Source organism: Myodes glareolus, chromosome 6 (assembly GCF_982192425.1).
Source record: "Myodes glareolus chromosome 6, mMyoGla1.1, whole genome shotgun sequence".
NCBI classification, from domain to species: Eukaryota; Metazoa; Chordata; class Mammalia; order Rodentia; family Cricetidae; genus Myodes; species Myodes glareolus.
Window position 1 is genome coordinate 76,510,716 of NC_142031.1, and position 15,980 is coordinate 76,526,695.

Genomic DNA, 15,980 nt, shown 5'->3' on the forward strand with positions numbered 1-15,980 from the left:
TCAATAAATTGCGGGCAAGCTGATTGCAAGAAAGCATCAAAAAATTATCCACCATGATAAAGTTGGCTTCATTTCAGAGATGCAGGGATGGTTCAACATACAAAAATCTATCAATGCAATCCATCATATAAATAAACTGAAAGAATAAAACAATATTATCATTCTCATTAGATCCTGAAAAACACTCAACAAAATGAAACACCCCTTCTTAACAAAGGTCTTGGAGAGATCAGGAATACAATGAACATATCTAAACATAATAAAAGCAATTAGCAGCAAGCTGACAGCCAACATAGAACTAAATGGAAAGAAACTCAAAGTGATCCAACTAAAATAAGGAATAAGACAGGCTGTCCAATCTCCCCATATCTATTCAACATGGTTCTTCAAGATCTGGAATAGCAATCAGACAACAGGGAAGATAAAGGGGATTCAAATAGGAAAGGAAGATGTCAAATTTTCATTATTTGCAGATGATATGATTGTATATACAAGAGACCCCAAAATCTTTGCTAGGGAACTCTTATAGCTAATAAATATCTTCAGTAATGTGGCAGGATACAAGATCAACAAAAAATAGTAGCCCTCTTATATATAAATGATAAAGAAGCTGAGAAAGAAATCAAAGAAATGTCACCTTTCACAATAGTGACAAACTACATAAAATATCTTGAGGTAACACTAACCAAAAAGTTAAAATCTATTTGACAAGAACTTTAAGTCTTTGAAAAATGAAATTGAAAATGATATTAGAAAATGGAAAGATCTCCCATGATCTTGGATAGGTTTGATCAACATAATAAAAATGGCAATCCTACCAAAAACAAACTATAAATTCACTTCAATTCCCATCAATATTCCAAAAGAATTCTTCACAAACCTGAAAAGAACAATAATAAACTTCATATGGGAAAACAAACAAACAAACAAGCAAAGCAGGATAGCCAAAACAATCCTGTAAAATAAAGGAACTTCTAGAGGCATTACCATCCCTGACATCAAATTCTATTACAGAACTGCCTTATGAAAACAGCTTAATAATGGCATAAAACCAGAGAAGTTTACCAATGGAATAAAATCAAATGTCCAGGTAATAATCCACACACCTATGAAAACCTGATTTTTTTTAAAATTTGTTTATTTATTAAAATTTTCCACCTCCTCCCCACCTCCTTTTTCCCTCGCCACCTCCCCCTCCTTCTCTAGTCTTAAGAGCAGTCAAAGTTCCCTGCCCCATGGGAAGTCCAAAGTCCTCCCCACTCCATCCAGGTCTATAAAGGTGAGCATCCAAACAAACCAGGCTCCCACAATGTCAGTCCATGCAATAGAATCAAAACCCAGTCCCATTGTCCTTGGCTTCTCAGTCAGCCTTCATTGCCAGCCACATTCAGAGTGTCCATTTTGATCACATGGACATCACTCCCAGTCCAGTTGGCCTTGGTGAACTCCCATTATATCAGTCCCACCGTCTCAGTGGGTGAACGCACCCCTCGTGATCCTGATTTCCTTCATGTTCTCTCTCCTTCTGCTCCTCATTTGGACCTTGGGAGCTAAGTCCAGTTCTCCAATGTGGGTCTCTGTCTCTATCTCCATCCATTGCCAGATGCAGGTTCTATGGTGATATGCAAGATATTCATCAGTGTGGTTATGGGACAAGGCCAGTTCAGGTACCCTCTCCTCTGCTGCTCAAAGAACAATCTGGGGACCTCTCCTTGGACCTGGTAACCCCTCTAGAGACAAGTCTCTTGCAAACCCTAAAATGGCCCCCTTACTTAAGATATTTACTTCCCTGCTCCCATATCCACCCTTCCTCTATCCCACCCATCCCTTTCCCCCAAGCTTTCCCCAATAAAACCTGTTTTTTCTTTTACAAAGTATCTAAAATTATACAATGGAATAAAAGCATCTTCAGCAAAGGGTGCTGGCATAACTGGGTGTCAACATGTAGGAGAAATAAAATAGATCCATATCTATCCCCACACACAAAACTCAAGTCCAAGTGGATTAACGATTTCAATAAAAATCTGACCACTCTTGAACCTGATAGAAAAAAATGGGAAGCAGCCTTCAATGTATTCACATAGGAGACTACTTTCTAAATACACCCTAGTTGCAAAGACACTAAGAACAACAATAAATAACTGTGACCTCCTGAAACTGAGAAACTTTTAAAAAGCAATGAACACATCCAAGAAGACAAAAATGAAGCCTACTGCCTGGGGAAAAATCTTCAACAACCCCATATCAGATAAATGACTGATCTAAAAAATATATAAAGAACTCAAGAAATTAGACATCAAAATTGCAAATAACACAATTAAAATGGGATACATAACAATACAGAGAATTCTCAAAAGAAGAATTTCAAATGGCTGAAAGACATTTTAAGGAAATGTTCAGTATCCTTTGAAATCAGGGAAATGCAATTCAAAACAAATCTGAGATATCATGTTACACCAGTCAGATTAGCTAAGATTAAAACAACAATGAAAGCTTTTGCTGAAGAGTATATGGAGTATGGGGAACACTTCTCCATTGCTGATTGGAATGCGACCTTGTACAACCACTTTGGAAATCAGTACAATGTTTTCTAAGAAAATTGGGAATCTAACAACCTCAACAACCAGCAATACCACCCTTGGGCTTATATCCAAAAGATGCTAAATCATTCTACATGGATACTTGTTCAACTATGCTCACAAAAGCCTTATTTGTAAAAACCAGAATCTGGAAACAGTACAGATGCCCCTCAACTGAAGAATGAATAAATAAAATGCGGCATATTTATACATTAGAGTCCTATCCAGCATTTAAAAACAATGTCATCTTGAAATTTGCATGCAAATGACCGGAAACTAGAAAACAGTAGCCTGAGTGAGGTATCCCAGGCACCAAAAGATGAATATTGTATGTACTCACTCATAACTATTTACTAGCTGTGAACAATGAATATTGAGCCTAAAGTTCATAATCCTAGAATATCAAGGTGATCCCTAAGAAAAACATATATAGTTTCACCTGGAAAGTCAAAATGGACAAGATTGCCTGACAAAACTGAAAGCATGAGGGTGGGGGAGAAGGGAGGGTTAAAGGGGAGTAGGAGTGGAAAAGAAGATGGGTTAGAAGAACTTGAGGAAGTAGGATGGTCAAGATGGAGGAAGGACAGAGATGAAAACAAGGAAAGAGATATCTTGGTTGAGGGAGCTATAATGGGGCTAGCAAGAAACTTACCACTAGAGAAAATCCCAAGAAATCACAAGAATGACTCCAACTAAGACCCTAATGTAGTGAGGTGCTGCAGGCAGGTCTGCTTTTCATCCTGCCCAGCTCCTGCACGGCTAGCTTAGCCCCAGAAATAATAACATATAAGTTGTATTCATTTAAATACTGCCTGGCCCATTATCTCTAGAGAGTTAGTTACTGACTACCTCTCACATCTTGACTAACCCATTTCTAATAATCTATGTAGCACCACAAGGTGGTGGCTTACCAGAAAAGATTCAGCATGTCTGACCTGGTGGCTGGCTCCATGGCGTCTGCCTCATTGCCCTCTTCTCAGCATTTTGTTCTGTTTACTCCGCCTACCTAATTTTCTGTCCTATCAAAGGGCCGAGGCAGTCTCTTTATTGACCAATGAAAATAACACAATAGACAGATAACCCTCCTCCATCATTTCCCCTTTTTCTGTTTAAACAAAAAAGAAAGGCTTTCACTTTAACATAGTAAAATTACATATAACAAAACAGTTATCAAGTAAGAATTACAGTTACAATATTTATATCTATTTTATCTTTATCATAATAATGGAAAACTATAACTATAACTAACCATTCTTCAACTCCATCAAAGACTCCAGAATAATATAATATTACCTAAGTAAACAAGAAGTAGGCAACTTCCAAAACTCTAAAAATGACAGAGACATCTCGCTGCCTGGACAGTCACCCAAAGTTCCTCTGTATTGTTGGGGCACCCATCTTTGGCCTTCAGGCCCATAATATCCAGAGACATTTCCATGAAGCAGGAAATTTCAAAGGCAGTTCAGTCACTCTCTCCTGTGTCCTGCAGAATGTCTTGCAGACTGTTTCATGAATCAAGAACCTCGAAAGATCACCTCACCTTTAGGCAAGTTCAGCAGTCCTCTCTCTGCGGGTTCTCTGTGTCCACTTTATACAACAGTCCAAGCAAGAGCAGTTTCTTGCCCAAATGGCTAACCAACTCCATAAGGAGCCTCTTCGATGCCCATCTTCCTCTTGAAGTAAATTGGTGCTGCCAGGAGCAGACGTGTCTCATTGTCATGTAAAGTCCTAAGTTATTAAAACATTGAAAATGCCATATTCTGTAGTTTTTGAAAGCTATGAAGAATGCCTATCTAACTAAAATATATCTCTATACCTAGAAAATCTAACTAACATGACTACAAGCTTGATTATTATCAATGATTATCCATTCACAACCTTTATTTTTAATTATACATTGCATTTTTAAATGAACTACACAATCACAATACATCAATCAAGATCAGAAATATATATATACATATAACAAAATTGACCTTAAAATCCATGCAATGCAAATTATTCATATCTATATCATATCCCCCTTTAAATGTAAAAGAACATTTATAAACAATATTTGGGAATATGGACGTAGTTATTTCTCTCCAAACTTCTTCTTGCTGTATAGGGGCGCTTTTAATCAGGTCTTTCATAGTATAAACTGTGTGCTAGATTCATCTCAGTCAGCAGTTGAGCAAAGTAATTTCTTGAGGGTGTTCGTAGCAACCTTTCAGGAGGACGGGGTCTATCATACCATATTGGGATAGAAACAATCCACAGGGTCTCATCCTCTGTGAAAACAAAAGAAGAACCTCCTTTCCAAAGTATCATATCCTTAGATCTAAATTCAGAAATCAAGGTATTTTGAACATATCTATCTTGGATTAGTTCAGCAGCATTTATAAACAAATATCTTTTAGCAGCTGTTGCTCCTTCCTCAGCATTCAAACAATTCAAAGAAAGCATAACAGCATACAGTATCAAGATTCTCTGTGTATTTTCCATCTTTATTCTGCTTTATTTTAACCTCTATTTTTTTTTTATTTTTACTTTTACTTTTTGAGACAGGTTCTCTGTATATCTTTGTCCTGGAATAACTCTGTAGACCAGGCTGTCCTTGAACTCACAGAGATCCTTCCTCCCCAGTGCTGGGCTCTGCCTCCCCAGTGCTGGGCTCAAAGGTGTTTGCTACCACACCTTGACACCTTGAACTCACAGAGATCCACACGTCTCTGCTTCCCCAGTGCTAGGATTAAAGGTGTGTGCTACCACACCTTGAACTCAGAGATCTGTCTGTCTCTGCCTCCCAGGCATTGGGATTAAAGGTGTGTACTACCACAACTTGAAGTCACAGAGGTCAATCTACCTCTACCCCTTGAAGTCACAGAGGTCAATATGCCTCTACCTCCCGGGCATTGGGATTAAAGGTGTGTACCACCACACATAACTACTCTCTTTCTTCTTTTTCTTTTACTTTAAGAACTTTAACTTTTAGACTGCATATATTTTTAACACACTGTAAAACATTTAGAGGTTTTCTTCATCTTTGAAACTCTCTTTACTGTATATCTCTCTTTTTCTGACCACATGAGTCTAAAACTGTGGCTTTGAAGGCTGGATCTAGCCCATTTCTTAGCTTTCCAGCCTCATGGCTGAGATACCAGCCATAGCTGTGTTCACTGCCACAACTCTATGGCGTTTCAAGGTCCTTGCCAGAAAGCTGTAGCATTCTGCTCAGATCACACTCAGTCGGACTGCCTGCCTGAAAGAGTCAGAGTTTGCCCTGGCAGGACAGCCCAGAAAGCCGGCATTTTAAAACGGCACAGCTTTTTTCCTGCTACAGCTGAAAACCGAAAAGCATGCGTTCAGCTTTTCGTCAACACCATTTAAATGTTTTGTAACAGGACCTTTTAAAAGAGCTGCAAGGTTTTGCAGCTGAAGCTGAGTCAGGAAGCCTCCATTAGATGAGAGTGCTTGCTTGCCTCTAGCAAACAGAGCAGACCTGAGAAATTGCTGCTACCAACAAAACATGCTTTACTCTATTCTTTCCCAAGCTTTCTCAAGCTTTCTGTGGATTCAGTTATCCACGTTGGGTGCCATCTGTAGTGAGGGAGCTGTGGGCAGGTCTGCTTTTCATCCTGCCCAGCATGAATGACCAATGAAAATAACACAATAGACAAATAACCATCCTCCATCACCCTAAGCAATAGAGTAAAGGGTGGCCAAAATGGTCCTGCCCTGTAGTCAGACTGATGAATATATTAAATATCACCATAGACGTTTTCTCCAGCAACTAATGAAAACAGAGGCAGAGACCCACATCGGGGAACTGGACTGAGCTCCCAAAGTCCATTTGAAGATTTGGAAGAGTGAGAATTAAAAGAGGTAAAAACCATGATGGGTAAATCCACTGAAATATTCTGCCTGAGTTAATGAGAGCTCGCCAACTCCGACTGAACAGGGAAAGAACAAGCATTGGTCCAAACTAGTCCCTCTAAATGTGGCTGACAGTGGCATGGCTGGGTCAGACTGAGGAGCAGTTGTGCCAAATTTATCCCTACTGTTTTTACTGGCTTTTTGGGAACCTATTCTTTTTTGGATGGATACCTTGCTCAGCCTAGGAAGGACCTTGGACTTTCCCCAAATCAATGTTCCTTACCCTCTCTGTGTAGTGAATAAGGGATTGGTTGGGGAAGTAAGTGGGGACATCGGAGGAGGTTAGGGAATGGAAACTTGGATGGGTATTTATAATGAGAAAGATAGATTTTTTTCCTACTTAAAATAAAATAAAATCAATTAAGGACAATTAAAGCGGTTTCATACACAGAGAAAGTTTTCGGTGGACAGAATAAGAAAGAAATCCAAAGCTTCTTCTCAATTTCAAGCTATGATGTGTAAGACATATCTAGGCAGCAGCAGGTGTGCCTCAGGTGGGCAAGAAACATCCCTGGGCTGGCAAACTAGGAGGAGGGTGTGTGTCTCCTTCAGGTAAATGTGGACTCATCCCCACGTTGGGTGACAGATGATGAGAAATGCACTATAGGATGGGGAACATGAATTAAATAGCCCTATGCTAGCTTGGAGTAGTGTATAATAAGGTGTTCTTTATTAAAGGGGTACTCATGGATCACATCAAGGAACAGGAATGGCATCCAAAATTCAGGTGTGATGAGTTCATGGGAGGAGGGAGTGGTGGACCTGCATAGTTTTTGGTACCCTAGGCCATGCTCAACCTGCTCTAGCCTCTCAAAGGTCGTTGGATGAAGGAGGTTTCCCATTTAGAACCAAGCATTTGTTCATAAATACTATAAAAAATAAAATAAAGATATATTTGGGATATAAAATTATTGGAACAATTGCAATAATATAGTCAAAGAAAATTATGAAATGGTACTTACGAATGAGTTAACAGTAGTTTAAAAGTGGATGCAAATCCAAACCCATCTTATAAATGAACAATTTTAACCTATAAAAATCAGAGGAGCAGAAATAAATTCAATATTAAAAATTGTTATAATGTAAAAAAAAGTAAAGAAATTAAAATATATAATGCCTGGCAGCTATTTTAGCTGCTCAGATGCCAAAAGAAAATACTTCATACTGGGACTAGAGAAATGACTTAGCAGCTAAGAGCATTTGCTGCTCTGCCAAAGTCAACAAAAAGAAAAAAAAGGACCTTTTATTAAAATATTTTTATATAATGTAATTTGATTATAATTTCCTCTCACACCTAAACTAAATCAAAAAGAAATTTATCTAGAAGGACAGAATGATAACTGGATGTACATATTGTTTTGTGTTACAGGAGAAAAAAATCTGCATAAAATTTTGTTTTAAACAATATTCAAAAAAGAATATCCAAACAAAAACCTATGCAGATACATTACAAGGCTTCTTTATTTTTTTACCCACAGAAATCGATATACAATGATTATCTTTGAAAAGTAACAGATAAAAGTATCATAAAACATTTATAGAAGAATATGGATTAACATTCCACTTTTTTACCTTTTTATTTGGAAATTTATTTGGTTATTATATGTTGCAAGCACAGTTCTCCTCTCTCCTTTCCTGCAATGCCCTCTCCTGCCTACCCTTTACCCACCTTACCTACCCCATTCTATTCCTCCTTTCTTTATGTTCATAAAGTGATGGAGGAGGGTTATCTGTCTATTGTGTTATTTTCATTGGTCAATAAAGAGACTGCCTTGGCCCCTTGATAGGACAGAAAATTAGGTAGGCGGAGTAAACAGAACAAAATGCTGGGAAGAGGGCTATGAGCCAGACGCCATGGAGCCAGCCACCAGGTCAGACATACTGAATCTTTTCCGGTAAGCCACCACCTCGTGGTGCTACAGATTATTAGAAATGGGTTAATATCAAGATATGAGAGTTAGTCAGTAACTAACTCTCTAGAGATAATCGGCCAGGCAGTATTTAAATGAATACAACTTATGTGTTGTTATTTCTGGGACTAAGCTAGCCATGTGGGAGCCGGGTGAGGCGAAAAGCAGGCCTGCCCGCAACTCCTTACTACAATAAAGGGCAAGCCCTCCCTTGTGTTTCAACAAAGCATGGTATGTCAAGCTGCAGTAAATCTAAGCACTTCCTCTTTTTAGAGACTGAACAGTACCATTCAGTAAAAGAAATAGGTTTCCAAGATAAAGCCATAATAGCACGGAGAGCCACTGCTCCCTTTGCTAGGAGTTCCACAAGTAGTGAAAGCTACACAAATACGACATGTATGTTAGAGAGCATAGTTTGGTCCCAGGTATGCTCTCTGGTCAGTGGTTTAGATTCTGTGAGTTCCTAAGAGTCACATTATTTGTTTTTGTGAGATTTTCTGTGATGTCCTTGATATTCATAGAGCACAGAGGGGAATCCCAAATCACTCGACACCTTTGACTCCTATAAAACTTCCTACCTCTCTTCAGCAGGATTCCCTGAGCTCAGCCTAATGTTTGGTTGTGAATCTTTGCTTCTGTTTCCATTAGTTACTTGAGGAAGAGTTTCTTATGACAATAGGAATTGTCACCAATCTAATTAAAAGGGATGACCATTTCAGGCTATGTATCACCTCTTTCTATAAGTTTTATCAGGGATCATCCTTGTGGTTTTGTGGGAGCTTCTCTTGCCTCAGGATTCTACCTGACCCTAAAATGAAACCCTTTATTGTCATCTTTTTCAGTATTTTTTTCCCGGTATCCAACTTCCAACCCAATACTTCCAATTGCTATCCTCACCCACCCCCAGAATACTCAGGAGACCTCTTTATTTCAAATTCCCAGAAAAATCTCTATGTTCCCTCTTGACCTCTTCTTTTTAATCCAGCTTCTCTGGGTCTAAGTATTGAAGGATGGTTATCCTCTATTTTACAGTTAATATCAATCAACTTATTAGTGAATAAATACCATGTTTCTCTTTATGGGTCTTGTTTACCTCACTGAAGATGATTTTTTCTATCTTCATTCACTTGCCTTCAATTTTTCTGATGCTATAGATTTTAATAGCTGAGTAACACTCAATTCTATAAATGTACCCCTCAGTTGAGGAACATCTGGGTTGTTGTTAGGTTCTTGGTATTGCTATGAACATAATTGAGCAAGTGTCCTTGTAGTATGATTGGATATGTATATATATATATATATATATATATATATATATATATATATATACATATCCACCCAAGAGTAGTACTATAGCTGTGTTTTGATGTAGATATTAGAAGATGGAAAGATCTAATAGTAAAAAATAGCCATTTTACCAAAAGCAATCTATAGATTCAGCAAATACTCATCAAAATTCCAAAAAAATTCTTTACATACCTTTAAATAATAGTACTCAAATTCAACTTCATAAAGAAAAGCAAAAAAAAAAATACAGGAAAACTTAAACAATTCTATCATATGATGAAAGAACTTCTGGAGGTATCATGATCCCAAATCTTAAACTCAACTACAGAGCTATAGTAATAAATACAGCATAGTTTTGGCATAGCAGCAGACAGGTGAATAAATGAAATTGAATTGGAGACCCAGGCATAAACCCCATACCTATGGACACCTGATTATTGAAAAGGAAACCAAACTTATACAATGTAAACCAGAAAGCATTTTTAAGAAACAGTGCTGATCTAACTTGATGTCAGCCTGGAAAAGAATGCAAATATACTCATATCCACATCCTGCAAAAATCTCAGTGAATCAAAAACTTCATCATAAAACCATATACACTGAAACTGATGGAACAAAATATAATGCAGCAGAAGGTCATTTGTTTTTTCCCTGGCTGCTCAGCCCTGAAATAATCACACAGAAACCATATTATTTGGAATATTGTTTGGCCAATAGCTTAAGCATATTTTTGGATAACTTGTATCTTAAATTATCCCATCTACATGGATATCTATATCACCATGAGGCTGTGGCTTACCAAATAAATTTCTGGCATCTGTTTCTAATGGTGCTACATGGGTTGTCCTCAACTCTGCCTTCTTTCTCCCAGCATTCAGTTTAGTTTTCCCCACTTAGCTCTACTTTTTTGCCCTATCACAGGCCAAGACTGTTTCTTTATTAATCTATAGTATTCATAGCATATGGAGGGGAATCTCATATCATCTTCCCTTTTGTGTTTAACTAAAAGGAAGCTCTTAACTTTAGCAAGGAAAAAATACATACAATAAAACAGGTATCAAGCAAAAAAATACAGTTATAATATTTGTATTTACTTTGTCTTTTATCAAACTAAGGAAAACTATAACTATATAGTCTTCAACTATCAAAGGCTCCAGAATGATATAATATTACATAAATAAACAGGAAGTACATTGTAAACAACTTCCAAAACTCTCGAATTGTCTTATACCTCTCACTGCCTGGACAGTCATCCAAAGTTCTGTGACACTGTGGGCACTCACCTTCAGCCTACTGACCAAGAGTATCTGGCAGGCTTTTCTATGAAGCAGAAAAATTTCAAAGACAGTCCTGCCTATATTTGCAGTTTGTCTGTCACTTACTTTTGTGACCTGCAGAATTTCTGACAGACTCTTTGATGAAGCAAGAACCCTGAAGGATAGTCTCATCTTTAGGCAAGTTCAGCAGTCACTTCTCTGTGGGTCCGGCATATCCAGTGCATATAGTACAGCATCCAGAAGTCCAGGCAAGAACAGTTTTTTACCCAAGTAGCTATCAAGCACCCTAAGGAGCCTTTTTGATGCCCATCATCCTTTTGAAGTAGATTGATGCTGCCAGGAGCATATGTTTCTCATGTCATAAAAATTTCTAAGTTATTGAAACATTTTAAATGTCGTATTCCGAAGGTCTTTGAAATAATTGAAGAATACTTATCTAACTGAAATATATCTCTCTATATATCTAGAAATCCTAATGTGACTACAAGTTTGACTATTATAAATGATTATCTATTAACATATATTTCTTAATTATACATTACATTTTAAATGAGCTACACAATCACAATACCTTAATCAAGAGCAAAGACATACATATAACAAGATTTATCTTAAATTTGTATCAATAAACCAAGATTCATACCAATGCAAATCTCTATATCATATCCTTCTTTAAATGTAAACAAATATTTATAAACAATATTTGATATTATTGATGTATTTCTTTCCAAGCTTCTCCCTGATTTTTTGGGGGTGAAGTATTTTTGGGGTGTTCATAGCAACCTTTTGGGGGGAATCTTAGTTCATCAAACCCTATTGGTCTGGAATTAAACCACAGGTTCTTATACTCTGTGGAAACAAAAGAAGAACCTCTTTTCCAAAGCAACATATCCGTAGACTCAAATTTTGAAGTCAAGATGCCTTTATGTTTGTTTATCTTAGCAGCCCCAAGAATAAAATCTCTCTCTCCAGTCAAAAATTCAGAGAAAGTACAGTAATATTCAAAATCCAGAATTTCTGTGTGTTTTACATCTTTACATGGCTTATTTTTCTTACGCTATTTTAATCAATGACTATCTATATTTTGATTCTTTAAAAACTTTGTTTTATCTTTTGAAAAAGCCATTTCCTTCTTTTTATAACATTCTATACTCTTTTCTTCTTTCTTCCTAGCCTACTTACATTTTTTCCATCACTGTGACTCATTTAGAGTTCTTTTCCTTGTGGATTTGACTTTACTGTATACCTCTAATCCTTTTTTGACCAGGACCAGTTTTTAAACTTTAAAATGGTCTTGGCTAGTACTAAGGCTGCTTTGCCTTTTTGCCCCACCCAGTACAACCTGGCAGAAATTTTTTCACTGCCTCTGAGACTGCTGGGTTAAAGTTGTCCTCACCACCGCAACTCTGGTAACCAATGGGCTCATGCTACTACCAAGTAACTTGCAGCATGCTGCTGACAAACCCCATTTAAAAGCTTGGCCTACTGAAAGATCCAGAGTTTGTGTTGGCAGCAGGGCAAAGGAAGCTGCTGTTTTTAAACCACACATTTTTGTTTTTGTTTTTGTTTTCTGTTTTTGCTATTGCTGAATCAGGAGGACCTCTCTTTAAGGAGGTGCAGAGTGCTGCCAGCAAGCAGAATCCTTCTGAAAAAACAAATGTGGCTAAACTTTGTATTTTAGTGTCTAGAATTTCTTTCCAAGCCCTCTCAAAATTTATGTGGATTTGGCAAGCTCAAGTTGGAGTGTCAAATTGTTATTGGAGGCCACTTGTTTGTTTCCAGTTGCTGAAGCCTGAAATAATCACACAGGAACCATATTATTTGCAATACTGTTTGGTCAATAGCTTAAGTGTATTTCTGGCTAACTCATAACTTAAACTAATCTCTCTGCACTAATCTGAGTATCACCACGAGACTGTGGCTTATAGGGTGAAGTTCCAGCATATGTCTGTTGTGTGACTACATGGTTTCTCCTCAACTCCTCCTTCTTTCTTCCAGCATCCAGTTTAGTTTTCCCTGCCTAATTCTATTCTTTTGCCCCATCACAGTCTAAGACAATCTTTTTTATTAACCAATGGTTTACACAGCATGCAGAGGGGACTCCCAAACCAATATAAGAAATAGCCTGCTACAAGAGACTAACTCCTTAATAGAATCCTAGTCACAGAGACACTAAGATTGAAAATTAATAAATGGGACCTCATGAAACTAAAAGCTACTGTAAGGCAAAGGACATCGACAATACGACAAAATGCCAGTGAAAGTAATAGGAAAAAATTTTCACCAACCCTTCATCTGACAGAGGTCTTATCTCCAAATTATGCAAATAAATAAAGAAACTGGATATCACAGAAACAAATGATCTAATTTTTAACAAATCAGGCACAAAAATAGAATTCTCAACAGAAGAATCTCAAATTGCAGATAATAACTTGAAAAAATGTTAAATATTGTTATCCATCAGGGAAATGCAAATCAAAATGATTCTAAGATTTTTTTATACTCATATCAAAATGAATAGATCAGAAAAAAACAAATGATAGCTAATTCTGAAAAGCATGTGAAACAAGGGGAATTTTCTTTCTTTGGTGGTGTGGGGGTATACTTTTACAGCTACTTTGGAAAACAATATAGTGATTTCTCAGATATTTGGGAGGCATTTGATTTAACAGAAATATTAAAGGTAAGAAACTAAACAATCAGCTATCATTAATAAAGTATCATCTATCAACATAAAACTATAGTCTATCTATCTATCTGTCTGTCTGTCTGTCTGTCTGTCTGTCTGTCTTTATCTATCCATCTATCTGTCTATCATCATCATTATCATAATCATTATCATCTAACCATCACATTTCTCTCTATCTCTGAGTATATTATTGCAGGATATGCATGTGAACATACGCCTATACATGCAGAATGCTGAGAAAGATGCTGGGTGTCTTCTTTTATTCTATGCTTTATTGCTCTCAGACAGGAGCACTTAATGAGCCAGAAGTTCATTTTTTCAGTTAGGCTGGCTGACCTGAAAATTGTGAGGATCAACCTGTCTCTGTTTACCAGTGCTGGGGTTATAAGACCACATAGCCAAACCTGGATTTTTATAGAGTGCTTCAGATTTAACTTTAGTCCACATGCATGACAACAAGTGCTCTTACACACTGAGCCATATCCCCAACACCCGACTTGACTTTTCAAAAATACCCAAGAAAAGAAACTAGATAAAATAAGTTACAGCATTCAATTTGTTCTTTAAATTCAGAGATTATATGAAAAGAAACAAATAAAATCTCAGTGAATATTGTAACGGTAAAATTAAAAATGCTGCAGGATCTTCAGCAACAGCGAGCAGCAGAAATGCTGCAGGTACACAAGTGGTGGCAGCAGGCCATTTGGCAGCAGGCAGCAGGCCCTGACAGCAGCCAGTCCCAGGCAGGGATAGCTGCAGGTCCCTGAGCAGTGGCTGGTCCAGGACAGGGAGACAGATGGCAGCAGTGGGTGGACAAGAGACAGAGACATGGATAGGCATGCCATGCAGAGTGAGGTTGAATTTTTATTTAGTGGTTATGGAAGGGAGGGAGAAGGGGAGAAGGGCAGAGAGGGAGAGGGGAAGAGAGAGAGAGAAGAAAGTAGAGAGAGAGAGACAGAAAGGAGAGACCGAAGCTGCCTCCCCAAGAGGGAGATGAAAAAGAGAGAGAACTCATGCTGGAAGCTGAAGATCAGCCGGTCTGGTCTCAGCAGATGGGGAAGGGAGAAGGTGTGGCTTGTCTTTTAAAGAGATAGAACAATCATTACATTCCCATCTCTTTTTTTATAATAAAAAGGTGGGAGGTTAGGCACCACAGGTTAAAAGAATTGGGGCACTGAATCTTTAACACCTCTTCTTGCTTATTTGTAGGTTTCGTCTTTGGGGGGAACCTGAGAAGGCTGGGTGCTGGTCACATCCGGGCATAGCTGGTCTCTTCACTCCTGTCTGGTGTTTCTAGTAGGGAAATGTCTGGTGTCTCTTACACCTGTTTAAGGTATTGGCAGAATAGAAGGCAAAGTTAACTTAAGGAAGAAAATAGTTAGGACCAGGGAATTGAGGGAGATGTATTGACCTGTTTAAGGTGGATCCTTCAATTCAACTCCCTGGAACTCACAAAAATTCTTTGGATTTGTGAAAACAGAAGTTTTAGACATATACATTGTATTAACAGTAGCATATTTATGTCAGAATGACTGTGACAGATATTTTTGCACAATGAAAATTATTTTTAAGACTATGGAAGACAGTATGAAAGAGAAATTTGATAACCTGTATTTGTTCTCACATCTTTATAACTTGCAGGTCTTGTATTTGTATTTTACTGAAATTTGTTTGGTAAGGTTGTCCTTTTAAACTGACAAAAACTCTCACCTGTCAAACTGCATCAGAGATCTTTAAGAAGGATAAAATTTTACTTCGGTTACTGATTAAAAAATGACAGAGAACTTACTTGGTTGGCACCAAGAACTAATTTTTAGTGTCCTCCATGGTTGCTGAAGGTCACATTTGCCTTTTGCCATTTAGTACAGGGTCTTCCAAGCTCCAGAAGATCCTGTGGGCCAAGAAATCTTTAGGAAGACAGGCCTTCATTGACCTGAGCAGCTAGGCTGTTGATTCCAGTGATTCTGTCCATGTCAGATGATCTTCAGTTTAGATGAAAGGCAGTTTTGTCCAAGGTTCAGCTCTTGGCAATTAAAGCGAATTGCAGATGAACATTGTTCTGTGCCCATTTGTCTTATGTCTTCTTTGGATGAAATAGAGGGCTACTGCTAGGAGCCAACCTGTTTTTTTTTTTTCATGAAATGTGTTTTAATAATTAAATATTTAAATGTCATATTCCCTAGGTCTCTGAGCATTGAGGGCTATTTATCAGATATAACTTCAGTATAGAATCTGCCAGAATAGCTGAGTCTGAGCTTGACTGTACTGGCTCTTAACAAGTAAGATTTACACTAATAAAAAGACAGAAAAAAGAAAAAACTGC